The sequence below is a fragment of the Bos indicus x Bos taurus genome, chromosome 10 (assembly GCF_003369695.1).
Source record: "Bos indicus x Bos taurus breed Angus x Brahman F1 hybrid chromosome 10, Bos_hybrid_MaternalHap_v2.0, whole genome shotgun sequence".
In the NCBI taxonomy this organism is placed as follows: Eukaryota; Metazoa; Chordata; class Mammalia; order Artiodactyla; family Bovidae; genus Bos; species Bos indicus x Bos taurus.
Window position 1 is genome coordinate 78,975,295 of NC_040085.1, and position 27,693 is coordinate 79,002,987.

At 47.9% G+C, this 27,693-nt stretch overlaps 1 protein-coding gene and 1 long non-coding RNA gene across 2 annotated transcripts in view; one reads left to right on the forward strand and one right to left on the reverse strand.

Annotated features, from left to right (window-relative positions):
* Positions 1–27,693, reverse strand: part of ELMSAN1 (ELM2 and Myb/SANT domain containing 1) — a 72,688-nt gene that overhangs the window by 44,812 nt on the left and 183 nt on the right. The window lies entirely within an intron of this gene.
* LOC113899093 lies at positions 2,955–27,250 on the forward strand. Its single transcript, XR_003512829.1, has 3 exons — positions 2,955–5,671; positions 5,863–6,089; positions 26,636–27,250. It is a non-coding gene; the product is annotated as an uncharacterized LOC113899093 (long non-coding RNA).

Sequence of the window (27,693 nt, forward strand, 5' to 3'; positions counted from 1 at the left end):
TCTTAGGGAAGTTGACACTTAGCTTCTCTGAGTCTTGAGTTCGGGGTCCCTGTGAGATTCACTCTAAAGTATTTGCGACACAAACCCTAAAAGAATGCCACCTTCTAGGGATTTAGAGAATCACAAAGACAAAAATGGTTTTATAGCTGTATCATGCCGTGTACCTATACGAGGTTACAATTTTTTTTTTTTTTACTATTTTATCCTAGATCCTCTTCTCCCAAAATTAGCTTTTCCCTTTTGAGAACCTCGCCAAGATTCTGTTTCCTCTGAAAAGCCCCCAGGTCCACCCATCAGCCTGGGGTGCCCAGAGACACTCTGCAGCACTGACTCAGTGTCCCTTCCAGGTATCTCTCCAAGGCTTCTGCCCAGCTCCTTTGGGTCCTTCCCTCCAAGCTTTTCCACTGCATGCCCACCCGTCCCCAGTAGGGACACTCCTTTGACGCCTGTGCCTTCTCTTCACACCCTTTTTTGGCCACATCCTTTCCGAGGAAGCAGAGGGCTCAAAACCCCAGCTGTGAAGTTAAGGGGCTATATGCTGACAAGTCCCTGCACGGCCTTCTCTTCTGCCCTTGAGAACCCAGGGGGCCCTCCGCCTGAGTTCACACTGACCTCACCTGTTCCAGGCAGGGCCGCGTCGGCCCCAGCAGCCTGTCCTCACACTGGGGCCCATCCACTGACCCCCGCCTCCACCTCCCTCTCCTGCAGGCCTGGGCCAGGTTCTGAGTGCCTTTGTCAGGCCCAAGAGGGAGCTTCTGCAGATGTCCCCAGTTGCTGCTGTCGCTCTGGGACAGACGTCTGGCCGGGGATAGGGAGAAAGACAAAACAGGTGTGGCCACCAGGGAGGGCGGGCCGGCAGGGCCACAAACAGAAACGCCCTTTCTTCACAGAACCAGAGCTGCCAGCTTCCCAAAGGCTTCATTTCAGCACAGTCCAATGCCCCCTGCAAAACCAGCCCCAGAACAGACTCCTTCATGGGCTGTTCTCTGGAACTCGGCTTCCCTACCTTATGGCTGTGGGTCAGGAGGAACAGGACCCCTGAGATCCAGTGTATGCACTGGGCAGTTTTCTAAAGCCTTATTTTTAAATGAAAACAAATACAAATGATGCATCTTGGACTAGAAGCCAAAATTCATATTCATGAGAATGTACAGGTTAAGAGCACAGGCTGAGAACTGAGTCCAATTCTTGGCTCATACTAGCTTGATGACCTTGAGCAACTTACTTAACCCCTTGGTTTTTCTCATGTGCAAAATGGGGATGATAAGAGCTTAAAACAATGGTATACATTAAGTCTTTCCTAAGTATTGGCTACCATTTTTTCTCCTCTCCTAGTCTAGGATATTTATCACCCATACTGCCATCAGAGTGATCACATCCCTTTTCAATAGCTCCCACCAGACTTCCCTGATGATCCAGTGGTTAAGAATCTTCCTGGTAATGCAGGCAACTCGAGTTCACTCCCTGGACGGGGGGAAAAAGGATTCCACATGCCACGTGATGCAGCCAAAAAAAAGCTCCCATGACCTACTGCAAAAAGCTGTTAGCCAGTCACTTGCGGTTCTGGAACGATCTGGCTCTGCCCTACTTCCCAGCCCCAGGCCCACCCAGTCAAACAACCTGAAGTTCCCCAAGACATCTGCTTTCTCCCATATGCTTCTCCTCCTTGTATCCACAGGTAAACTTTACCCTGCTCTTGACTTGAGCTTAATGGTAGTTCTTCTAGGAAGCCTTCCTTGACTCCTTCAAGCAGAGGACGGCCACTGCAGTGAACACTGCTGGAGGCCCCCCAACCCCAGATCCCCGTTTATCAGGCTGGTACACCATTCCCCAGCTACTGTTGAGTGTCGGCTGCTAAGGGCTCACAGTTGCTCCCTTCTCAAAGGGAACCCTTCCTGGGAGAGAGCACTGCAGGCAATGATTGACTGGGGGTGGGGGGGGGGTGGTGTCAGAGAGGGGTGGGTCCAAAAGATGGACCCCCCCCTTCCCTCAAGGCAGGATCATATCTGTGCTAATGCAATGCCAACTGCAGGGCTCCCTGTGGCATCTGGCTGAAGCTAGTTCCAGCTGCAACACATCCTTCCTTGCTTAGCTTCTTCCTCAGCCAAGATCCGCTTTGCTCACTCCCTTCCTCCTCTGCGTGCATGCTCAGTCGCTTCAGTCGTATCTGGCTCTTTGTGACCCCATGAACTGCAACCAGCCAGGCTCCTCTGTCCATGGGATTCTCCAGGCAAGAATACTGGAGTGGGTTGCTGTGCCCTCCTTCAGGGGATCTTCCTGACCCAGGGATCGAACCCACATCTGCCTGAGTCTGGTGCACTGCAGGTGGATTCTTTATCCACTGAGCTACCTGGGAAGCCCTCAGAGAACTTCCTGTCAATCCCAGGCACTTCCAATTGTCTCGGTCTCTGCCCCTAAGGATCAAAACAGCCTCGCTCTCTCCTAACTCCCATGGCATTCTCTGTTTTTCTTGCCTCCGTCCCTTACACATTGTTTCTACAGCTGCTTCCTGTACCATCTCCCTACTAGGATCAGAGCTTCTCAAGTGCACAGCCCAGGCCTGAGTCACCTCGTATCCCTGGTGCCTATACATGGTGGGTGCTTAGTAAATTAAATGCCTGTTGATAAGTGCACAAATAAAATATTTGTGAAAATTTGAGGTAAGCAATAAGATGTAACTGTTACTATCACTATTACCATTCTGTTTCTTCCATTCTAAGATGCACATTTCCCCCATTTTAATATCTCTGAAATCAGGATGCATCTTACAATTGACAGCACATCATGGTTTAACTAGCAGCATTTTCTTTTTCATAGTTTGCATAAAATAATGGTTGTTTCACAATCATTGGCTTCTTAGGGTCAATGGTATATGGTATTATTATTATTATTATTTGCCACACAGCTTGCAGGATCTTAGTTCCCCAACCAGGGATCGAACCCAGCCCCTGGCAGTGAAAATACTGGGCCTTAACCACTGGACTGCCAGGGAATTCCCTGTATGTTGTGATTATTACTATTACTACTGCTACTGAGAGTGGATCTCCTGGGTTCTGGGGACTGCAAGGCAAAGCCCACAGAGCTAAGTCCCCGTTACATGAGCTCAGTAACTGTCAGGCAAGCTCTCATAAAGTGACTTGTATTTTCCCAGAGGTCAGAAGGACCCCTGTGTCTGGACATCTCTGAAAATTCCCATGAAAGCAGGCCAATGTGATGTGAAACAAGCTCTGAACAAAGAGTCAGGAGAGCAACGTTCTGGGCCTAGCTCTTCCCTTAATTTTCCAGATGACCCCATGCAGGACCTATCAACACATTAACTGAGCATCTACTAAATGCTTGACATGATGCAACCCCGACGGGTCCACCCAGCACCCTGAGGAAGCCATTATCCTCTTTTTTATAGATAAGGTTAAACAGCTCTTCCAAGGTCAGACAGATGGTACTTGACGGCCGGGCTTTCTGAGTCCTGATCTCTGCTATATGAGGATGCCTCCTTGGGTCTGTTTTCCCAGAAAAACCATCAAGTAATGAGGGGTCACAGGTTGGAGGCTCACAAGCCAGGCTCATTCCCAGATACACTGCATTTGACCTATATAATGTATTTTATTTTTATTGAATTAAATGTATTTCCAAACATTTATTTAAATCAGGAGATTTAAGTTAAAAATCGGGATTTCTGGTTTATCATTAAAAAAAAAAAAAAAAGGAACATTGCTTACATTGGGCCCTCCTTCTCCGGGGTGGAGTCAAGTAGCTGTGCCAGGCACTGTGATGGGAGGTACACGTTCCAATTTTCCACAGATTCCACCCCTTCCTAGGCCACGGGTCACTGTCATTTATCATCTAGCCTGTGCTGTTCTCTTACACCCAGCCTGCCTCTGTTATTGAGATCCCCCTACTCCCTACCGGCCTTTCAGTGGGTGATCCTTAAACCAGATGCACTCAGGTGCCCTCTGCAGCCCTTACCTGCCTTTGGCTCCTCCCAGAATCTCCCAGCACAGCCTCCCTCCAAGGAGGTCACTTTAATGAACCTATTTCAGAACGAGCAGGCAAACCCCTGCCTGGCACCTACCTCCCCTCTGCTTCCATCACAGGCACAGTACCCTCTTCGTGGGTACCTCCCACCCCCACCCAGAGCCTCAGTCCAGGCAGATGTGGAGAGGAGTTAGCCCAGGTCGAGGGGCGGGGCCCCATCCAGGAGGCAGGGAGGAAGGCAGGACTTTGTATTTCCCAACAGGAAAGTGGTACCGAGGAGATAAATTGTAAGCGGGGGAGGCCCTGCAGTCACAGATGAGCACAGTTTGACACATAAGGAAAGACAAACAGTAAATCATCAGGAGGAAAAATGCCGGGTCTCAGCAGCAATTTGAGAAATGCAAATTAGAACACCATTAAGGAGCCATTATGACCCGAGTCAATGTGAAAATAAGTAAATAAATTAAACCAGAAAGCTGCTGTTGGCAGGTCATCAGGAAACAGCTGCAGATACACTGAGGTGCTGCTGTAAACTGCTCAGATCCTTCTAGGATGTGATTCCACATTGTGTTTCAAGAGTTGAAGACTTGATCAGGTTATTACAGTCAGGAGACCAGATCCCATGAAAACAACTCAAACTACCACCTCAAAGGAGTCTTTATAAAAGAGGCTCATAGGAGCCTGTATTTAGACTCCCCCCAAATGGAACTCCATTCAGATTACAGTATGGTATGGTAACAGAATGAAATATAAAAGGTTGACATGAGGAAACAATCTGATGAAACCATTCGATGAACTCATGTTAAGTGACAGAATCAGAACAAAAAATAGTACAGGGGGACTTTTTAACTATGTTAAAACTCCGTAGGAACATTTTGCAGCCATCAGAAAATTCCAAACTGCAAATTGCCAAGGTGTAATGTTTATTCTGTTAAGTTGATCAAGATGGTTTAAATAATGATGATGATGATAATGATGATGATGGTAATGATGATATTGATGATGTAAAGGCCTTTGGACAGAATTTCCTCATTATAAACATACCCCAGCCCAGGTCCCAGGCACAGGTAGGTCCTGCCCCCTGCCTTGATGAGGAAGGAAGAAGGAATGTAAACTGGGAGAGGAGGGTTATGACTGTGGGCAGGAGGAGGGCTCTGAAAGACACTTCTGCCCAAGAAACAAAGTGACACAAATAACCCCGCACCGTTTAACCTCCAGAGTCCTGGGTGCTAGCTCTTAATACTGCTGCATTTGCGCTCTCAATTTTACTAATACCTTATTTCAGCAACTTCGTAGGTGACACTGGGGCTCTTTGCGGGCTAGCCTAGGAACCAGCCCAACTACCATTTATAGCATGTTTCTATGGAAATGTGTTTCAAGCTACAAGAAACTGAGCTGCTGACAACCCTGGGGCACGCACGTGGTCTCTAAATTAGGGAACTGAGACGAGCAGTTATTGCTGGGTCCTGGGCTCAGGAAGACAGCCTGTTACTTAGATTCTGTATCAGTTAGTACACCAACCAGCAGTGGTCCCTTTGGAGTTGGCTCGAGATCACTGCAGGGGATGGGAATGGGACCACAGCATCGAAGAATGAACACGATATTCCAGAGAAACCCACACCCACGCACAACCTGAGTGACACCCACGTACAAGCCTGTGTGACAGGAAGGACATGAAACTGGCCTGAGTACCCTCGTGAGTATCCAGGCAAGCCCTGGGCCCACACGCTCTCCAGTTTCCCTCTGACCCCGGCAAACCTCCAGCCACAAGGCCCTATTTCAGTCTGATGATGGAAGAACAAACTCCAAATTTTTGAGAGTTCTGGAATCTGGCTTGAGCGCATGTAGGCTTGTGATAAACCCATCTCTCCACACATTCTGTTGCAGTGGCTTCTGCGTCTGCAGGCTCCAACCTGCCCACTCGAGCGAGGTCTGCCCAGGGCTCTCCCGGCTCCACCCACCCTGGGACTCCAAACAACACAAGGAGTCTCCATTTCCTGCCTTGGACTGTGCTAACCACAGGGGAAAGAATGATCGTGGGCCCTCCAGACACTCCACGTGACAAGAAAGTTCCCCACCGAGAAGGCTACCTAGAGTCTGTCGTACAGAGTGAGGTAAGTCAGAAAGAGAAAAACAAACATCATGTCTTAACACGTAGACGAGGAATCTAGAAAAATGGCAAAGATGATCTTATTTGCAAAGCAGAAATAGAGACACAGACGTAGAGAACAAATGCATGGATACTGAGACAGAAAGCTGGGGAGAGGGGCGGTGGTTGGGGATAAATTTTGGAGATTGGGACTGACGTATATACACTATTGTGTATAAAACAGATAACTAATGAGAACCTACTGTATAGCACAGGGAACTCTACTCAGAGCTCTGTGGTGACCTAAACGGGCGGGCACATGTGCTCAGTCACTTCAGTCATGTCTGACTCTATGCAACCCCATGGAAGGGAGACCACCAGGCTCCTTTGTCCATGGGATTGTCCCAGCAAGAATACTGGAGTGGGTTGCCATGCCCTTCTGCAGGGGATTTTCCTGACTCAGGGATCAAACCCACATCTCCTGCATCTCCTGCACTGCAGGTGGATTCTTTACCATTGAGCCACCAGGGAAGCCCAACCTAAATGGGAAAGGAATCCAAAAAAGAGGGGATAGATGGCCGTTTTGTTTTGCTATACAGCAGAAACTGACAGCAGTGTAAAGCAACTATACTCCAATTAAAAAAAAAAAGACAGGGAGAAGGCTCCACACAGGGAGGCAAATCCAAGGGGGAGTGGTGGGTAAGAAGGCCGTTCACTAGGCGTCTCAAGGTTCTGAGATGCCAGAGACACAAGGTGGTCAGAGATGGTCAGAAGACAGTCAGCTGCTCAGCCACAGGCCACACCTGCAGCTGCAAGTCCCAGCAGAGCTCTTGGCAAGATGGGAGGGGTCAGAGGGCCCTGCCGGCCAAGCCAGAGAGAGAGAGACTGGATGAACGTGGGGGCTTCCTTCCTGAGCTTGGTTAAAGTGAAGTGAAAGTCGCTCAGTCGTGTCTGATTCTTTGCATACAGTCCATGGAATTCTCTAGGCCAGAATACTGGAGTATTCTGGTAGCCTTTCCCTTCTCCAGGGGATCTTCCCCACCCAGGGATCGAACACAAGTTTCCCGCATTGCAGGAGGATTCTTTACCAGCTGAGCCACAAGGGAAGCTCCCCCCCACCCCGAGGTTGGTTAAAGGGCAACTCTAATTTTCTAAGTTTCAATACTATAATGAATATGTGCAACCCTGCAAACACCCAAGACACAAAGTCACTGGGGCTCCACCTGGGTCAGGCAGGGCCACAGGAGGTCAGTTTGCAAATCACACCCTCTCTGCTGCCTGTGTGAAATGCAGACAGAAGAGAGAATCTGCCTCCCGCTGTGGCTAGGCCTGTGGGACCAGGCAGAGGTGAGTGGGCAGCTCAGAGCCAGAGTCTCAACTTCAAGGCCACATGTGCTCACTGAGCTGGAGCCCTGGAAACCCAGGTGCGAACAATCATCTGGGACTCTGAGGCCACTGGGGATTGCCTGCACCAGGCAGAGTCCATGCTGGGAGCCCCAAAGTTATGTAGTTAGTCAGCCTATGAAGTCAGGCCTCCTGTTACTAAAAGACTCAGTTAGCCAATCTGACTTCTCCAGCCCCTGCAGTGCAGCGTGCTGATAAGACATACCAATTCTTTCTTTCAGGTGGTAGCAGATGGGAGGTTTGGAGTTCCTCCCCTGGGGCCTCCCTCCCACCCAGATCCAAAGACATTGATACCTTAAGGTCTTTTTTTAAAGAAAAGTATATAATTATGTAATATAAGTAAAATATATATAAGCTTATACATTGATATGTTATATAAGTATAATATATATTAAAGTAGGACAGCAAGGAGATCAAACCAGTCAATCCTAAAGAACACCTGTGCTGTGTGCTGTGCTTAGTCACTCAGTTGTGTCTGACTCTTTGTGACCCCATGGACTGTAGCCCACCAGGCTCCTCTGTCCATGGGGATTCTCCAGGCAAGAATACTGGAGTGAGTTGCCATGCTCTCTTCCTGGGCATCTTCCCAACCCAGGGATCGAACCCAGACCTCTCGCATTGCAGGCGGATTCTTTACCATCTGAGCCACCAAGGGAGGCCTGAATATCCATTGGAAGGACTGAAGCTGAAGCTCTAATACTTTGGCCACCTGATGTGAAGAATCAACCATTAGAAAAGACCCTGATGCTGGGAACGACTGAGGACAGGAGGAAAAGGAGGTGATAGAGGATGAGATGGTTGGATGCCATCATCGACTCAGTGGACATGAGTTTAAGCAAACTCCAGGAGATAGTGAAGGTCAAGGAAGCCTGGTGTGCTGCAGTCCATGGGGTCATAAAGTCAGACACGACTTAGGGACTGAACAACAACAACAAATATAAATGTTGTATAAATATAATGTATATTAAAGTATGTGGATATAATGTTATATAAGTATAATATAAGTCACTCAGTCATGTCTGACTCTTTTTGACCCCGTTGGACTGTAGCCCACCAAGCTCCTCCGTCCATGGGATTCTCCAGGCAAGAATACTGGAGTGGGTTGCCATTTCCTTCTCCAGGGGATCTTCCTGACCCAGGGATCGAACCCAGCTCTCCCGCATTGCAGGCAGAAGCTTTAACCTCTGAGCCACCAGGGAATCCCAAGTATAATATAGTAAAGTGTATTAATATATAACGTGTTATATTGATATAAATATTGTTGTTATTTAGTCTCTAAGTCGTGTCTGACACTTTTGTGACCCCTGTAGCCCACCAGGCTCCTCTGTCCATGGGATTTCCCAGGCAAGAATACTAAATGAGATATTGATATAAATACAATATATATTAAAGTATTATATAAATGTATATATATATATAAAGCAATTTTAAACACACAAATACTCCATTCATGACCACGTCACCTAAATCTTGTTTTCAGATCAGATCAGTCGCTCAGTCGTGTCCGACTCTTCTCGACCCCATGAATCGCAGCACGCCAGGCCTCCCTATCCATCACCAACTCCTGGAGTTCACTCAGACTCATGTCCATCGAGTCGGTGATGCCATCCAGCCATCTCATCTTCTGTCATCCCCTTCTCCTCTTGCCCCCAATCCCTCCCAGCATCAGAGTCTTTTCCAATGAGTCAACTCTTCACATGAGGTGGCCAAAGTACTGGAGTTTCAGCTTTAGCATCAGTCCTTCCAAAGAAATCCCAGGGCTGATCTCCTTCAGAATGGACTGGTTGGATCTCCTTGCAGTCCAAGGGACTCTCAAGAGTCTTCTCCAACACCACAGTTCAAAAGCATCAATTCTTTGGCGCTCAGCCTTCTTCATAGTCCAACTCTCACATCCATACATGACCACAGGAAAAACCATAGCCTTGACTAGACGAACCTCTGTTGGCAAAGTAATGTCTCTGCTTTTGAATATGCTATCTAGGTTGGTCATAACTTTCCTTCCAAGGAGTAAGCGTCTTTTAATTTCATGGCTGCAGTCACCATCTGCAGTGATTTTGGAGCCCCAAAAAATAAAGTCTGACACTGTTTCCACTGTTTCCCCATCTATTTGCCATGAAGTGATGGGACTGGATGCCATGATCTTCGTTTTCTGAATGTTGAGCTTTAAGCCAACTTTTTCACTCTCCACTTTCACTTTGATCAAGAGGCTTTTTAGTTCCTCTTCACTTTCTGCCATAAGGGTGGTGTCATCTGCATATCTGAGGTTATTGATATTTCTCCCGGCAATCTTGATTCCAGCTTGTGTTTCTTCCAGTCCAGCGTTTCTCATGATGTACTCTGCATAGAAGTTAAATAAGCAGGGTGACAATATACAGCCTTGAAGTACTCCTTTTCCTATCTGGAACTAGTCTGTTGTTCCATGTCCAGTCCTAACTGTTGCTGCCTGACCTGCACACAAATTTCTCAAGAGGCAGATCAGGTGGTCTGGTATTCCCATCTCTTTCAGAATTTTCCACAGTTTATTGTGATCCACACAGTCAAAGGCTTTGGCATAGTCAATAAAGCAGAAATAGATGTTTTTATGGAACTCTCTTGCTTTTTCCATGATCCAGCGGATGTTGGCAATTTGATCTCTGGTTCCTCTGCCTTTTCTAAAACCAGCTTGAACATCAGGAAGTTCACGGTTCACATATCGCTGAAGCCTGGCTTGGAGAATTTTGAGCATTACTTTACTAGCGGGTGAGATGAGTGCAATTGTGCAGTAGTTTGAGCATTCTTTGGCATTGCCTTTCTTTGGGATTGGAATGAAAACTGACCTTTTCCAATCCTGTGGCCACTGCTGAGTGTTCCAAATTTGCTGGCATATTGAGTGCAGCACTTTCACAGCATCATCTTTCAGGATTTGGAATAGCTCAACTGGAATTCCGTCACCTCCACTAGCTTTGTTCGTAGTGATGCTTTCTAAGGCCCACTTGACTTCACATTCCAGGATGTCTGGCTCTAGGTCAGTGATCACACCATCGTGATTATCTGGGTGGTGAAGATCTTTTTTGTACAGTTCTTCTGTGTATTCTTGCCACCTCTTCATAATATCTTCTGCTTCTGTTAGGTCCATACCATTTCTGTCCTTTATCAAGCCCATCTTTACATGAAATGTTCCTTTGGTATCTCTGATTTTCTTGAAGAGATCTCTAGTCTTTCCCATTCTGTTGTTTTCCTCTATTTCTTTGCATTGATCGCTGAAGAAGGCTTTCTTATCTCTTCTTGCTATTCTTTGGAACTCTGCATTCAGATGCTTATATCTTTCCTTTTCTCCTTTGCTTTTCACTTCTCTTCTTGTCACAGCTATTTGTAAGGCCTCCCCACACAGCCGTTTTGCTTTTTTGCATTTCTTTTCTATGGGAATGGTCTTGATCCCTGTCTCCTGTACAATGTCACGAACCTCCATCCATAGTTCATCAGGCACTCTATCTATCAGATCTAGGCCCTTAAATCTATTTCTCACTTCCACTGTATAATCATAAGGGATTTGATTTAGGTCATACCTGAATGGTCTAGTGGTTTTCCCTACTTTCTTCAATTTCAGTCTGAATTTGGCAATAAGGAGTTCATGGTCTGAGCCACAGTCAGCTCCTGGTCTTGTTTTTGCTGACTGTATAGAGCTTCTCCATCTTCGGCTGCAAAGAATGTAATTAATCTGATTTCGGTGTTTGACCATCTGGTGATGTCCATGTATAGAGTCTTCTCTTGTGTTGTTGGAAGAGGGTGTTTGTTATGACCAGTGCATTTTCTTGGCAAAACTCTATTAGTCTTTGCCCTGCTTCATTCCGTATTCCAAGGCCAAATTTGCTTGTTACTCCAGGTGTTTCTTGACTTCTTACTTTTGCATTAGTCCCCTATAATGAAAAGGACATCTTTTTTGGGTGTTAGTTCTAAAAGGTCTTGTAGGTCTTCATAGAACCGTTCAGCTTCAGCTTCTTCAGTGTTACTGGTTGGGGCATAGACTTGGATTACTGTGATATTGAATGGTTTGCCTTGGTAACGAACGGAGATCATTCTGTAGTTTTTGAGATTGCATCCAAGTACTGCATTTTGGACTCTTTTGTTGACCATGATGGCTACTCCATTTCTTCTGAGGGATTCCTGCCCGCAGTAGTAGATATAATGGTCATCTGAGTTAAATTCACCCATTCCAGTCCATTTCAGTTTGCTGATTCCTAGAATGTCGACATTCACTCTTGCCATCTCTTGTTCGACCACTTCCAATTTGCCTTGATTCACGGACCTGACATTCCAGGTTCCTATGCAATATTGCTCTTTACAGCATCGGACCTTGCTTCTATCACCAGTCACATCCACAGCTGGGTATTCTTTTTGCTTTGGCTCCATCCCTTCATTCTTTCTGGAGTTATTTCTCCACTGATCTCCAGTAGCATATTGGGCACCTACTGACCTGGGGAGTTTCTCTTTCAATATCCTATCATCTTGCCTTTTCATACTGTTCATGGGGTTCTCAAGGCAAGAATACTGAAGTGGTTTGCCATTCTCTTCTCCAGTGGACCACATTCTGTCAGATCTCTCCACCATGACCCGCCCATCTTGGGTTGCCCCATGGGCATGGCTTAGTTTCATTGAGTTAGACAAGGCTGTGGTCCTAGTGTGATTAGATTGACTAGTTTTCTGTGAGTATGGTTTCAATGTGTTTGCCCTCTGATGCCCTCTTGCAACACCTACCGTATTATTTGGGTTTCTCTTACCTTGGGCATGGGGTATCTCTTCACGGCTGCTCCAGCAAAGCGCAGCCATTGCTCCTTACCTTGGACGAGGGGTATCTCCTCACTGCCGCCCTGTCCATGGAATCCTCCAGGTAAAATCTTTTTTTACCTTATCCCAATTTATACCACAGCCAATGTGACCAGTTTTTATGCCCTCATTGAATAAGTATATGTGCAGTTTTGCCTGTTAAAGCAGAAGCCATTTTTTCCACAATTCTTCAACATTTTCCCATGAATTAATATCATCTTCATACTAGGCTAACAGACTATTCATACTACTTCATACTAGACTATTGTTGGCACAATAGTCCACTGAGTCTAAGTATCACAAATTATGTAGCCATGTGGAACACTCAGGCTGTTTAACAGTTTTTTGCTATTTCAAATGATGTTGTTACAAATATCTTGGTGTGTATAGCTCTTTTCTTATCTAGAATTATTTCCTTAGAATAAATTCCCAGTAGTAATACTAATACATAAAAGGAAATTAACATTTTTTATGGCTTCAAGTTCTACATTTTAAAGATATATTTCTCTGTGTGAGTTATCTGGATTATCTATTTTCCAAAGTAGTTTTCTTGACAACACCTTCCAATCCTGCCAATCAACATCTACCCTTAAAGTCAGTCCACTTTTCCCAGCTCCCCCTGTGGGTTGGGCATCTGGAGCATAAACCCTACAACTGAATGGATGTTAGAGGGAGCTCCACTGAATTTGCTGGGGAGGGATGAGGAAGGAGGCCAGAGATGTGGGTGAGAAGGTGGAGGACTGAGATGGACAGGAAGAGGGAGCTGGTCCCAAGGAGGCAGAAACAAAAGCAGATCTGAAAAGAAATCTGCAAGTGGGCCAACACCTCCCCAGGACATCAACCCCACCCCACCACCCAAGCTTCCTCTGGGCTGATCTTCCAGGTGCCAAGAACAAAGACACACTTCAGTGGGTTCCTAAAGGAGCTTCTAGAAATACTATGTGCTTTCGGGTTCTGCAAACATATTTTGCAAACAACAGAGGCCACGCACTCACCGGCAGTCAAGTAGACTATGTGAGTATAGGCTCAGCAGCTAAGGGAGGCCGACTTGGAGAAAGAAAATATTTTCAGAAAGAAAGTCTACCCCATCAGCCATGGCAGGAAAGATGCTTTTCCACGGCTCTCTCTTTAAGTGGCATGCAGACCCCTGATAACTGTTCCACACCAGGAGGGCCCCTGAGAGGTAACACGGGTCCCACTGTGAGGCATCATAAATTACACAGCCTGCCAGGCTCCGTTCACAGGTTTGGGGAATTTCTGAGCAGGAAAAGAACCACATGTGTCTAAGTATCTCATTTTATAGACAGAAGGAGACCCCAAGTGCCTGCTTTGGGGCTCCTGCGGCACCCTGCTGCAGTCGTCGTCAGGGGGTGCTCGTCCGCCCCCTCCGACAGGAAAAGCTGCAGTGCAGCCCGTCCTGACCACCACTCGGCTCAACAGGGCTTTCATTTTAAAACCTCAAGGTCGGCTGACTCGTTCTTCCCAGTTCCTTCTCTGTGCAAAGCCGGCAGACAGTGCCGGGCACGTCCTCCGAGGGCAGCTTGTGTTTCTCCTTCTTCAGGGGTTGGGCTGATGGGGGAGGGAAGTCTCTGCCACCTTCAAACCAGCTCCTAACCGCCACCGCCTCTTCAGAGTCCTCTCCAGGATGAGGGGGACCCAGGTGCTGGCTCTCTGTGGCCCTAAATCCCCTTCTTCTCCTCACCCGGGTCTCCCTCAGGCTCAGAGCAACAGCAAAACCCCCAGGGTATTGGCTCCATCCGCAGGTGCCAAGGGAGACTATCAGCTCACCCACCACAAGTGCCCTGGACCTAGGCCAGGTCCTGGGCCTGTCCCCCGCCTCCCCCTGCATCCTCACATCCCCTCAGGCCACCCTTCCAGTCACATCACCGACACCTACCTGTGCCAGGCCAGGGAGGAGCCAGGCACACCTGCGGCTGATGCCAGCCTCCTCCTATGGGGAAGTGCGACTAGAAATGCTAGGGTGGAGGCTCAGGAAGGCAGCAAGGAAGCAGGTGACTTCTGGCCGGCTCTGTGGGCATCTGCCAGCAAACGGACAGGGAGGACGTTCCAGGCAGGGGGCCAGCACCGCACAAGGCACAGGGGCTTGACCGCCGTGCTGAGGAGCAGAGACAACATAAAGGGCGGCTTGAGGGAAGTGCGTGCGGCAGGAGAGGTGGGCTGGGGCTCCCAGGCCCTAGGGTGCCTTTCTGAGGATGGGGAGCTTCCTCCTGCAGGACTTGGGCAGCCCTGAAAGGTTTTTAAGAGGGGTGACATGATTTTGCCTGGAGGATTCCATGGACAGACAAGCCAGGCAGGCTACAGTCCGTGGGGTCGCAAAGAGTCGGATATGACTGAGCAACTAACACTTTCACTTTCACGATCAAAGCTGTGTTTCAGTAACATAACTCAGATCCCTCAAGACTTCTTTTTCTGCTTCAGTGTTGTTTTTAACGCGATTCCGTTTCATCTGGACAGAAATGGGCCAAAGGGGGCAAATTGTGCCAGAGCCAACACTGGCCCGGAACACTCCTGCTCGTCCCTCCTGGGGGTCACCCTGACCCCACATTGGTGAGCAGGCCTCAGGCTCAGGCCTCACCTCCAGTCCAGGATGCAAGAACTCGGCCCTTAACACACTCAGCTGCGTGGAGGCAGCAGCTCCCCACCAACAGGCACCAGGGGAAAAAATCTGAAACACTAGCAGCCACCACAGCCATGAGTCCAAAAGTTCAAAACTGCATTTTTCTCTTTAAAGCAAATGAACTGCTTCATCTAAGTTTACTGGAACTGAATGACCAAGATTTCATGCAAGATGCCCTTACTTCAAAGAGTTATCACCAGAGGGCCTGGGGGCAGGAAGGGAGCTGGCGCTCACCTAATCAACACCTGTCTGGATGAAGAAACTGGGCAGGGATGTGACTGGCAATGCTGACAGTCCCAGGTAGATGAAGCCCTAGCTCCTTTAGTTCTTTCTCAGCCAGGATATTGGCTAAAACGCCTCCACCAGGTTGACATCATCAGAACTTGAGAAGGGCCCAGTCCTGTTGCTTTGGACAGCTTGGGCACCAGGGACCGCAATCATTCCACACACCAAGCAAAAGTGAAAGTGTTAGTCTCTGGGTCGTGTCTGACTCTTTGTGACCCCACAAACCATAGCCTGCCAGGCTCCTTTGTCCATGAAATTCTCTAGGCAAGAATACTGGAGTGGGTAGCCATTCCCCTCCCCAGGGTATCTTTCCAACCCAGGGATCAAACCTAAGAATGGCACAGAATCACACAGCAGGAGATTCTTTACTGGCAGAATCAGATTCTTTACCATCTGAGCCACCAGGGAAGCCTCCACAAACCAAGCCTGAAGCCAAAACTCCAACCTCCAGTGGAAAGCAAGACAGCACCTCCCAAACACCTCATGGCCCCGTGGGTCTTGCCCAATCCAGAGGAGAAACAGAATTCACGCTGTAGCTGCCTGTTAGGCAGAGAGAGCCAAGCCTTGGCCTCGGTCCTTACAAGGCAGCACTGAAGTTTTCCAAATGTTTAGGGAGGATCCAGATGCTGGGATGAGCTCTCTTTTCCACTGGAATCATTCAGATTCCACAGGAAAAACCCAACTGCTAATAAAACACTCAAAAGCACAAAAGGATCCTAAAGTTTAGCTGGAAACTAAAGGATTCAGAAAGAAGATCAAAACGTGGATATTTTCAGTGGCCTAAAGGGGATGCCCTGTCTCCACTTCCTATGAACTGCACTGTCCAATATTCCCAGTTTGAGGGTTAGGATGGGCTCTGGCTTCCATGATGGACATCTGTTCACCGGGCCTGTGCACCCATCCTCAGGTTTCAGGAACCTGGTGCTGTGAGTCCTTGTGGAAGGAGGAGTTTCACTTGCCACTGGGGAAGCTGTAACTCCAGAATGTATGAGAACATGGGCATGTGACCTAAGCCAGCCAACCAGATGCTCCACCTGGGCTCTGCCTCTGGATTGAGTGACACCACAAAGAATCAAGGAGAGTTCAAAACTCATTCCAGACGTGGTGACAGCATTCAGGTTAGCTGGCAGCCAGGCCAGAGGCATCATCACTTTGTCTTCGGTTCCAGCTACGCAGCTTCGCACAGAGCCTGATAGATTTCTGAGCCTCCTTCTCCAGATTTCCAGGACATTCAGTGAGTCACCAGATATCCTTCCAATACATTCCTTTTCTCATTAATTTAGCCAGAGTCTGCTTCTGCTTTTGCAGACCAAAGACCTAGATTACCCCAGTATGTCCTTCGACCTCTACAGACTCCTCTGGCCCCCCGAGACAACACCTTTGCTCAAGCTTCTATCCTTCCCTCTAAGAAAAGTCTCATTTAAATACTCGTACATAGGAGAGGATTATAGCCACCTTATAATCACAGATATGAACAAAAAGACATAAATGCTGAATATAGCAATCCATCCTACCCAGGTTCTAAGTAGATGCCCCAATTTGGGGAATTAACACCAGAAATTAAAAGCATTACCACTCTTTTGGACTCTTCTCTGTTTCCCCATCAGTTCAGGGCAGGGTGGACTTGGAGTCAAGAAACCTGAGTTCAAGAACTTGCACATGTCATTCCAACCCTGGGGCAGGTGGTACCTGTACCACCTATTTCTCCAAAAGGTTAAATCAAATGAGAAGAGCCTACTCATGGCAAAACTACAGGAACTTTTAAATTCCTAAGTCAATCATTCCTTTCAGTCCTCTCTTTCTTGATGTCCTCGGGGATGAATAGGTGATCAATTTCAACTCAATAAAAGACATATGAAAATATGTATCATGTGTTGTACTCGGTGAACAAAATAATGATCTCTGCTGTCGTAAAATGCAACGCTTCCTCCTCCTTTGGCATCTGTGGCACCAAGCTCTCCTGATGTCCTTCCTTCCTTCTTGGTCTCCGTTGCTGACTTCCCTCGTACTGTACCCATTAAATGGGGATCCCCTCACCTCCAACTGCATGCTCTCCATGGGTGATGCCATCAGGTCCCCTAGCTCCAACAGTGTCCTGGTGATTCCCAAGTGTCTGTTTCAGAATGTCTGACAAACAGGGGGCTAATGGGAGGTAATCGGATTTGTCTGGAACTCGTCTAGAAGCTGTAGCTGCACAGTAAGGAATCATTTTTACTTAAATGATATGTTTATTGGTTACTTAAATGATACATTTATTGATAGCTTGCTTAGAGTCCATGGGGGAAGCAACGCTCCCCACTGCCATCCTCCAGTGGTATATCTTGCCCCCAGACCCACGTGTCCAACTGCCCACTAGAACTGCTTTCTCGAATGTCCTGCAGTTGTCTCCAGAGATTAGACTCAGTGTCCCTCCCCTAAAACCTGCTCCTTCCCCCTTATGTTTCAAGTAGAAAGCTAAGCAAACACTCCAACTTCTTCCTTGCTCTGTTCATTTGGTTGGACCTCCAGGCCTGTCAACCCAACTCCCATGACACCTTCCTAATCCAGCTTTTCCCTCCCGTGCCGCTCTGGCTCTGACTCTTTTTCATCTCGCCCCAGGGACCACACTGACCTCCTGCAGTGACCTCCTCACTGGTCCCTCTGCTGCCCAACTTCCCCGTCTCCGGTCAATCCTCCATATCACAGTGAGTGATCTTTAAAAAGACAATCTGATCCTCTCTCTCCCTCATACACACACATACACACACACACACACATCCATGGGACCCCAGGGGCTCCCACTGCCCTCAGAGTAAGGTCCAAATCTCTCTGCTGACACCAATGGCTGGCCCATGACCTGGCCCCCGCCCACCCCTTTCTGCACCCCCTCCCACCAGCGCTCCACCACACCCACTGCTGTAGCTCCCAGAGCAAACCGTGTTGTGTCACACCTCCATACCAGGCCCTGCCTGAGTTGCTCCCTGTGCCTTGAATGCCCTGACCCCCTTTGCCACCTGGTGGACGCCTACTCCTTCCTCAGGACTCGGCTCAAACACCAGCTCCTCCAGAAAGCCTCATCCTCATTGATTCCATAGCCTTCATTGGGTACAGGTATGGGACAAGGCACTGGGGCCGTGTAGACCTTGCCCCATGGTCCCACTCTCCTCTGGCCTGGACGAAGTGACCCCATCCTGCTTCTGAGCCCTGCACACCCCTGAATCCTTTCACCCTGACATCCATGGCACTAATGGCTCTTAGCTTTTGTGCATGTCTGTCTCCCTCAGGGACTGTGAACCCATTGAAGCAGGAGGCTGACTCTTCTTTATCTTTGCATCCCCAGCACCTTGCATATGGCGTGAGTGACTGAATGAAGAATGGGAAGGGGAATCATTCTATAAACCATGACAGGCAGCATTCCACTGCTACTGGGTATTCACATCCGAAATGCTAGCTGGATACATCAGCACAGGCTCTTTGAAGGAAAATCCTGAGCCTTCCCCAACCTCCAGTGCAAGTGGAAATGAGGATCCAAGAGTGGCTTTGACCCCTAAGTTGTCCCAAGCACACGCTGTTGGGAGGCCACAGAGGAAGCGGATGTAGGCTCATGGGGTAGATTCCTCGCAGGCCTCTTACAAGTGCCAGCAGTAGGGAGGCTGGGGAGGGGAGACAGGTGAAGGAGAGAGAAGGAGAGCAGATGGGGAGGACTACGGCCTTAGAGCAAAGTGTCTGCCATGCATGGCACTGCCCTCTCCCAGCCCCACGGCAATGACAGGTCACCCAAAGCTTAAGTCCTTCCTTTGCAATCTTGAAGTTTAAAACCCACTCCATGGATCTCTGTATCACACCCTACTCACCTGTTCAAAGAACCTTTCTTGCTTAATCGCCTATGGTTATTTCCTAAATTATAAACCTGCCGTCTGTTCAAGGGTGAGCCTGGGCAAAGAGCCCCGAGCCTGCTGCCTGCGGGATGTCACAGTACTAGCATTCAGCATGCTGGGTGAGACTGTACTGTTTGAACACACACATATTTCATACTACAGAGCCCCCAAGTTCAAGCCAACCACTTTATCTGCTGCCTGACCTTAGAAACAACACCTTCTTCCAGAACTAGAGGAACCGCCTAAGATGAAGTATCAAGAGCTTGTGTGTCTGCCAGCTGCCTGCTGCCCTACTAAGGGACTTTCAAGGTTAACCCTGATTGCATTCTTATTTTTCACTTTTCACACTGACTTTATTTTATTGTTATTTATTAGTTGCAGCACAAAGGATCTTGATCTTCACTGAGGCATGCGAACTCTTAGTTGCGGCATGTGGGATCTAGTTCCCTGATCAGGGATCAAACCAAGGCCCCCTGCACTGGGAGCTCCAGGTCTTAGCCACTGGACCACCAGGGAAGTCCTGACACACTGTTTAGAATCTGATCCTCAGAAAATGCAACTCCACCAAACTGCATTTTCTTAGCTGACAGGTCCCTCTGGCTATAAACCTCAGAAGCTGACTGCCAGCCTCCTGGAGAGAAGGGGCAGGTGGGATCTCTGATTGGGCCACATGCAGTGTTGGCAAAACTGTAGCTGTTCTACATATGCCCAGTGAGAACAGTCAGTCTTGCATTCATGGGCTTTCCCAGAGGGTGCTAGAACTGTGTTCCTGGGCTTCTAGCACCCCACTGTCTTTCTAAAGACCTCGCTTTCACCCTGGCTTTTGGTTTTGTTTTTCTTTCAAGTTTCTTCTTTTTAAATCTTTGTGTACTGCCTGAAGGAAACTAAAGAGAGCACTGTAAACAAAACCCTTGGTTTACAAATACTGGAACTGCTGATTATGATGACTAAGACGATCGATGCAGGATGGTGAAAGAAAATGGAACGTGGGGGTTGCGCCTGACTGAGTTCCACTGAGCAGCTGTGTAGTCTCAGAGAAGTCACTTATCCTCTCTGAACCTTTTAGTTAAAAATGAGTTACCTCAGGTACCCTTTCCAGCTTTAAATTCTCTGAGATGCTGTTACTACGGTTACTATAAAACAGGATGATAACAGTCCCTAAGGTCCTAAAGCTAGAAAAGGCTCATCAGTTCTAAAAACTGATTATTTTGTGAAACAGCAGACTCTAGACAATGTGGGTTTATTAAGTGCAGTTTATGCACAATTTTTCAGAAATAGTTTTCTAGGAAAATCCCAGTTTCACCCTTATAAGTACATCAAGAAACTTCAGTTAAAAGTTGAATTCAACATACTGACTGCAACATTGCATGTAACAGCAAAACACTGGAAACAACCCACACATGCTCTTCAACAACAGACTAGTTAAAGAACTTCCCTGGGGGTCCAGTGGTTAAGAATCTGCCTTGCAGTGTAGGGGACCTAAGTTCGATCCTTAGTCGGAGAACTATGATCCCACATGCCACGGGGCTACCAGAGCGCCACAACTAGAGAGCCTGTGGGCCATATGATGCTGTGAAGGTCCTGCGTGCTACAACTAAGACCTGATACAATCAAATACATAAATAAATATTTTTTAAAAAACAGTTAAATAAATGATGGTATTTTCAGACAGTGGAATATAATTTAGCCGATGGAAAATGTGAAGCGGCTCTATGGGCACTGATATAGAACAATCTCCAAGACACATTAAAAGTGAAAACCGCAAAATGCAGAACACTCTGTAGGGTATGCCAGCATTTGTTTATATATTCATATTTTCTTCTATGTGCAGAAGCCACATCTGGAAGCATGGCTGAAAAATGACAAATTGTAGTTGCCTAAGACAGAGACACTTAAGGATTGAAGAAATGGGCAACATTAGAGGATGGGAAATTAATTTTTCAAAATATTATGTTATCAAATTTATCAATATTTTCTTATGGGTTCTGTTTTGTCCTTTTCTTAAGAAGGTCTTCCTAAAAATAAAAATTTTAAAAAAGGTCTTCTTTCTCTCAAGGTTAAAATACATAATCATTTTTCTAATTCTATTGCCCATTTATATATGTTTATATCCGTATCAGCTTCCCTGGTGGCTCAGCAGTAAAGAATCCGCCCACCAAGCAGATTTGAGTTTGACCCCTTGGTCAGGAAGATCCCCTGGAGAAGGAAATGGCAACCCACTCCAATATTCTGGCCTGGGAAATCCCATGGACAGAGGAGCCTGGTGGGCTACCGTCCATGGGGTAGCAAAGAGACATGACTTAGCAATTAAACAACAGCAGCTGTTTAGAATATATATATATCTGTATAGTAATCTATTGTCTATATTGACTATTATACTGTATGGACTTTTCTGGTGGCTAAAATGGTAAACAATCTGCCTGCAACACAGGAAACCCAAGTTTGATCCCTGAGTCGGGAAGATTCCCTGGAGAAGGAAATGGTAACCCACTTCAGTATTCTTGTCTGGAGAATTCCATGGACAGAGAAGCCTGGCAGGCTACAGTCCACACAGTTGTAAGGAGTTGGACATGACTGAGAAACTAACACTTATACTGTATAACTTACCCCTATTGAATTTTGAACTATATGTATTACCTGTTTTTTAAAAATCCAAGTATAGTTGATATACAATATTATATTATTTCAGGTGTATAACACAGTGATTCAGTATTTTTATAGGTTATATTCTATTAAAAATTATTACAAGATCACAGCTATAATTTCCTATGCTATATATAATATATGCCTGCTGCTTATCTATTTCATACATAGAGGTTTGTGTCTCCTAATCCTATACCCCAGATTTGTCTCTTTCACTTTCCTTTCCCCTTTGGTAAGCACCGGTTTGTTTTCTATGAGTCTGTTTCTATTTTGCATATACATTCATCTGTATTACCTTTCAGATTACACATGTAAGTGGTATCATACAGTTTTATCTTTCTCTGAGTTAGTTCACGAAGCATAATATTCTCTAGGTCCATCCATGAAGCTGCAAATGGCAGGATTTCAGTCTTTTAACGTCTGGATAATATTCCATTCTTTATATATCTTCCCTATATATATATATGGGCTTCCCTGATGGCTCAAATGGTAAAGTGTCTGCCTGCAAAGCAGAAGACCTTGGTTCGATCCCTGGATCAGGAAGACCCCCTGGAGAAGGAAATGGGCAACCCTCTCCAGTATTCTTGCCTGGAAAATTTCATGGACAGAAGAGCCTGGTAGGCTACAGTCCATGGGGTGGCAAAGAGTCGGAATGACTGAGCAACTTCACATTATATATCTTAATCCATTCATTTGCTGATGGGCAACTTGGGTTGTATATTATCCTTTGAAGAATAAAACTGAGGGGAAAAAAAAAAGAACCTATCAGATTTTTAAAATTTATTTATTTTCTTTTTGGTCTCACCACTTGGCATGTGGGATGTTAGTTACTCAACCAGGAATCAAACCCACAGCCCTGCACTGGAAGCAGAGTCTTAACCACTGACTTCCATGGAAGTCCCAACCAGATTTTATTTTTAAATAAAAATTTTAAAGAATCTAGCATATGGGGTGCATTTTATGGTATGTGAATTATATCTCAATTAAAAAAGAAAGACTCTAGCTTATACGGCAAGGTTGAGATTAATAGCACGAGAACTGAGTGGAGTCAACAGAATCCTCCCAGTTAAGCCTGATGTTAGGGTTCAGCCAGGATCTCCCCAAGACTCAGCTTTATAGTATAGTCTAGTTTTATAGGTCAATACCTGTTTGGGCAAATCAAAGCTACAGTCAACCAGGAAGCATCTCTTTGCCTTACTCATAATTCTTGTCTGAGAGTTCCCCAGTTCTTTGTTTTCAGTTGGTTCCCTTAGAGGACCAGGCCAACCCAGGAAATGAAGGTCTCCCCCTCCTCAGCCAGTGCTCAGGCTTAGGACATCCTGGGGCAGGTCAGCTAGGTTCAAATCAAGACAAGGAGGAGCCCATGCTGAAGCTGGACAGATCTGTCTAGCACCCAGGGGGAAGAGGCACTGGAAAAGAAGCTGAACAATGAGGTGCAAAGCCAGGAGGTACCAGAGAGAGGCTAACAGGCTCAAGGAGGAAGGTGGCTAGATGTTCAGAATAAAGACTGGGAACTGTGGTTCTTGGTGCTTGGCTCGGGTGTGTGTGCCTATGCACAGCCAACAATATCTGAAGACCACTGCACTGCTACAACCTCACCATCACACCATCATCCTCCTTATCAGACATCCCCTGGGAACACCAGGGAGGACAAAGATATATAAAACAGGGACTTGCAGTATAGTTAAAAGTGATAATGCTGATCCACCCAAAAGCACATTTATGAAGCCAAATGAAAGATGTTATTGAAGCTATGATCCAAGGCTGAAAGTCCTCTAGACCAAGTTTTAAGGTTCCTCCATCAGGGGGCCCCAGTGGATGTTACTGGAATCTCAGGGAGAGGCCCACAGGGTGGAACAGAGGAAATCCTTAAAGAGAGAAACAAGAACAAGGCTAAAAAGGACAGCAAGACTAAGCCAAGTGGGAGAGAGGAAAGAGAAGGCATTCCAGACTTCCGGGAAAGCATGAAAGGTAGGAACGCTTGCCACCAGCAGTTTGGACAGACACACAGAGCGGGTCACAGGGTCAGAGAAGAGGGTTAGGGCAGGAGAGCAGTGGAGGCCAGACCCCTGTGTGGGAGGCCCCGACTGCCAGCTTAGAAGTTTGATCCTTACCGTGCAGACAGTGGGGAGCCATTGAAGGTTGCTGAGCAGGAGGGTGACCCTTGAAAACAGGCGTTTTTAAATGAGATTACAGAGGAGCCCTTTATCCCAGGCTCATTCAAAGACCTGTGTGTATTTCAAGTGGCACTTGAGACAGAAAGTCGTAAAGCAGTGCCCTGTGTCATGTAGAAGAAGAAGAAGAAAAGAAAAAGGTTTAAGGGTCTCACAAAGAGATGCTTCAGTGAGAATGAGAAAAGAAGGGGGGCACATTTTAAAGAAGGAAACAAATTTGCAGGACAGAACCACCAGTCATCTGGAAAACTGCAGCACTTTCTTCAGAGTCTGGAATGCCCTCTTTTGGCTGGAGTGGTTCTGCCTCCTTTTTTGGAGGTTAGTTGTGATGTCAAAACACAGGCTTGTGGTGCAGGGAGGCAGCTGGGAGGAGGCAGATGAACAGAAATATAAATGCTGGGCCTGAGAGCGTAAAAGGCCTCCACACTAAGACCACTGTCTTGCAGGGGGACTTCCCCATCTGCCCCTCTCAAGTGGAGGCTCAGAGTTTTTGTCAAAGCTACTGGGAGCTTCCTAATTACCCAAACAGCTTCTCCTCTTAAAACAATAAAGTGATTTTTTAAAAATCTGTCAAGTTTTGATGCAGAGCTTTGTTGGTATTGTTCCTACACATGCATAGTGAGGCAGGAGGCAGGGCTGTTCTGGGGCCACAAACCGGGCAGTCACTTTAGGCCATAAATCAGCATTTACGTAAAATGGGAGAGGAAGTCAGGATTAAGTTTCCAGTCTTAACCTGGGCTGTGTACAACTGCAAATTCTGTAAATACAGAGGCAAAGCTGAGCAAGCCAGGGAAGGGCCTGAGTTAGGCACAAAAATCAGCCACGCTGAACTGATGACAAGGGCAGGCGATTGCTCCAGGCGGCTCTACAGTTCCAGGGGTGGGGAGTGTCTGATTCCTTTTTCTTTTTTTAATAGTTTTATTTATTTATTTATTTATTTATTTATTTTTTGGCTGCGTTGGGTCTTCGCTGCTGCACAGGTCTTTATCTAGTTGTGGTGAGCGGGGGCCACTCTTTAGTTGCAGTGCTCAGGCTTCTCGATGTGGTGGTTTCTCATATTGCGGAGCACAGGCTCTAGAGCACTGGCTCAGCAGTTGTGGCACTCGGGCTCGGTTGCTCCTCAGCATGTGGGATCCTCCTGGACCAGGGACAGAACCCAAGTCCTCCGCCTTGGCAGGCGGATTCTCATCCACTGAACCACCAGGGAAGCCTTGAGTCCTTCTTTCTTTGGCCTCTGCTAGAGGTTCATCTCCCCCGCTCTCCTCCCACAATCCCAGGGGGCCTTTGGGCACTTTTAGTCTCTGCACGGTCTATATGAAGACAAAAAATCTGGAGTCAGAAGGGAATGCTCCCCTCCCCTCCCCTTTAGACTGTGCTGTGTACCAGTGGGCTCTTACTAAAGTAGCCCTGGTCAGGTGATGCAACTAACAGGACCTTGACAGTCAAGTTCAGTAAAAACCCAAATGTACACAACACTGCAACTCATGGGAACTCCCACCTTTGCAGTGTTTTTGCTCTAGCCCTCCTTCCCCTGTGGCAATTGTGTCTGGATGTCCCAGACTTTCCAGAAATGTCCCGATTTCACGTGCTTTTCCTTGAGTCTCTGGAAGCACGTAGGTGTCTGCCAGGGATTATGCCCTAATGTTTTAGTTGGACAAATGGTCACTGTGCCCGTGACATGCAGCTGGCATGAGGTTGCAAAACAGTGTTTTCCCTCTGGGTGAAACTCCGTTCCTTGGTTGGGGAGAAGGCCAGGCACGGGGAAGCTCCAGGGTGCCGGGCCAGGGGTACCCATCACCGAGTCACACAGTTCCCTCAGCAGGGCCGAGTGTTGCCCTTGCAGAACCTTCTGCCTAGGGCATGGAAAAAGTGGGCTGAGATTTGGCATGTTGGAAGAAAGGCCCAGCATGCAGCCTGTCCATGTTTGTGACTCTGTTTTAAATCCCTCTGCTACAGTTAGCCACCTCTGAGGCCCTCAAAGAAAACCTGTTTGCCTTATTTCCACACTTGAAGGCTTAGCTCCCTTCCTGCCGTCCGGTGGCTCAGAAGGTGTGAGGACCCCCTCAACCCTGGTCCGTGTAGCCGGGCTTGCTCAGGAAGGAGGGAGGGGTTCCTCTGGAGAAAAAGAATATGAGTCACTCCTCCACCCCCACCCCAGACACTGGCCACAGACAACAGTCTCAAAGACCCAGCACTTTTCCCTTTGCCCAGAACACAATAAAGGAATTAGGGACCCACCTACTAAGTTTCTACATCTGACACTTGACGGCTCAAAGTCTAGCTCACCAGCACAGTCACACATGTCTGACGTGTCCTCTTTGCAGCCAGGCCCCAAGCCAGTCACCATACAATTTTGCTAAATCAAACTGCTTTCCCGTTTAGGGAGGTCGATAGCCATCTCCCATCTCCTTTTCCTGCTGACGTCATCCCACATTTTCTACAGGCACAAATAAGGGTACAATTCCTGGGACAGTTTTCAGGCTGCCTGAGGTTGGGAGGGGAAGGATCCTGCCCTCCCGGGTCCACTCGACTTCTCTGGCCATTTGGCAAATTATCCGAGGTGAAGGGAGAGGCGAGGAAATAAATCACCTCGCTAAGGTGAAAGGCCGAAAAGAACTCGGCGACTGCAGCTCAGACCTAGATCTGTCCTGGGCATTTGCAATGCAAATGCGCGTTTTGTTCGCTGCCACCGAGGTCTTGCACAATAGCCTGTGTATAAACATCCAGGCCAACAATGCCTGACTGTGCAATCATGCTGTAATTACAGGCCGGCAGGAAGCTGCTGCTAGGAACTGTTCCATTCAACTTCTAGACATCCCATGTCGGAGTCTCCACCGCACGGACGAACATTCCTGCACACACCAACGCGTCCCCGACGCGGCCGCGGCCGCTCCAGTTCCAGACTCCAAGCCCCGGAGCCCGGGCGCCACCCGCCCGGCCCGCCAGTCCCAAGTTACTTTGCAGAGATGTCATAAACTTCTCAGCTGTTCTTTAAAAAAAAAAAAAACCCTACGCCACGAGGCTACCGAAGGCGGCGCGAACCACCATCGAAGTTCCCAAGCACATTCCTGCAAGCCCTAGCAGTTTTGGAAGAACAGAAAAAGAGCGAGATGCCTCAGAGTCCACTGGAAGCGGTTTTGGGAGTTTTATATAGAAAACACTCACATATGTATGTGGGTGTGCTGACAGTTTTTATGGCTAAATTGCAAAGTGTTAGGCCTTAGTGATTACTGTCGGGCTTGGGACGTGGTGTAGGAGGAGAAGGGGGTGGGGGAGTCAGAGGAATTCGTTCAAAGGGGACTTTGGGGCCGTTCTGGGTTTTGCCTTTTGGAAATGCGTAGGGGTGTTTCCCAAACTTCCAAGTGGCTGTGCTCTTCCTCACTGTCGGGCCAAGCAAAGAAAAGTGGGGGGGCGGGCAGGGGGGGGAGCTCCTTTAACTTCCTTCCAGCAACCTCAGCGAGGGCTGCAAAGAGTCAGAGCGCGCGTCCCTGGGAAGCCGGGCGGGGGCTGGGGGACGGCTGCGCCCAGCCTGTCGGGATGGCTGCCCCCACCCCCACCCGGGGCGGAGTACTAGACCCGGACGCCGGCCGCGGGAAGCCCCTTCCCTGCGCCCCTGCGCTAGCCAATGGTGCCTGGAGAGGCCCGGCTGCAGCCCCGGGCTGCTCTGAAATCCCGCGGCCAAACAGGGTCGCAGCCTGGGGCCTGGATCCCGGCTGCAGAGCTCGCTCCCTGCAGCGGCCCCCGCACGCCACCCCAGCGCCGCCGGCCCTCCCCGCCCGCGCCGCCGAGCCCGGACCCCGAGCGTTTCGGGGGCCCCCACGGCGA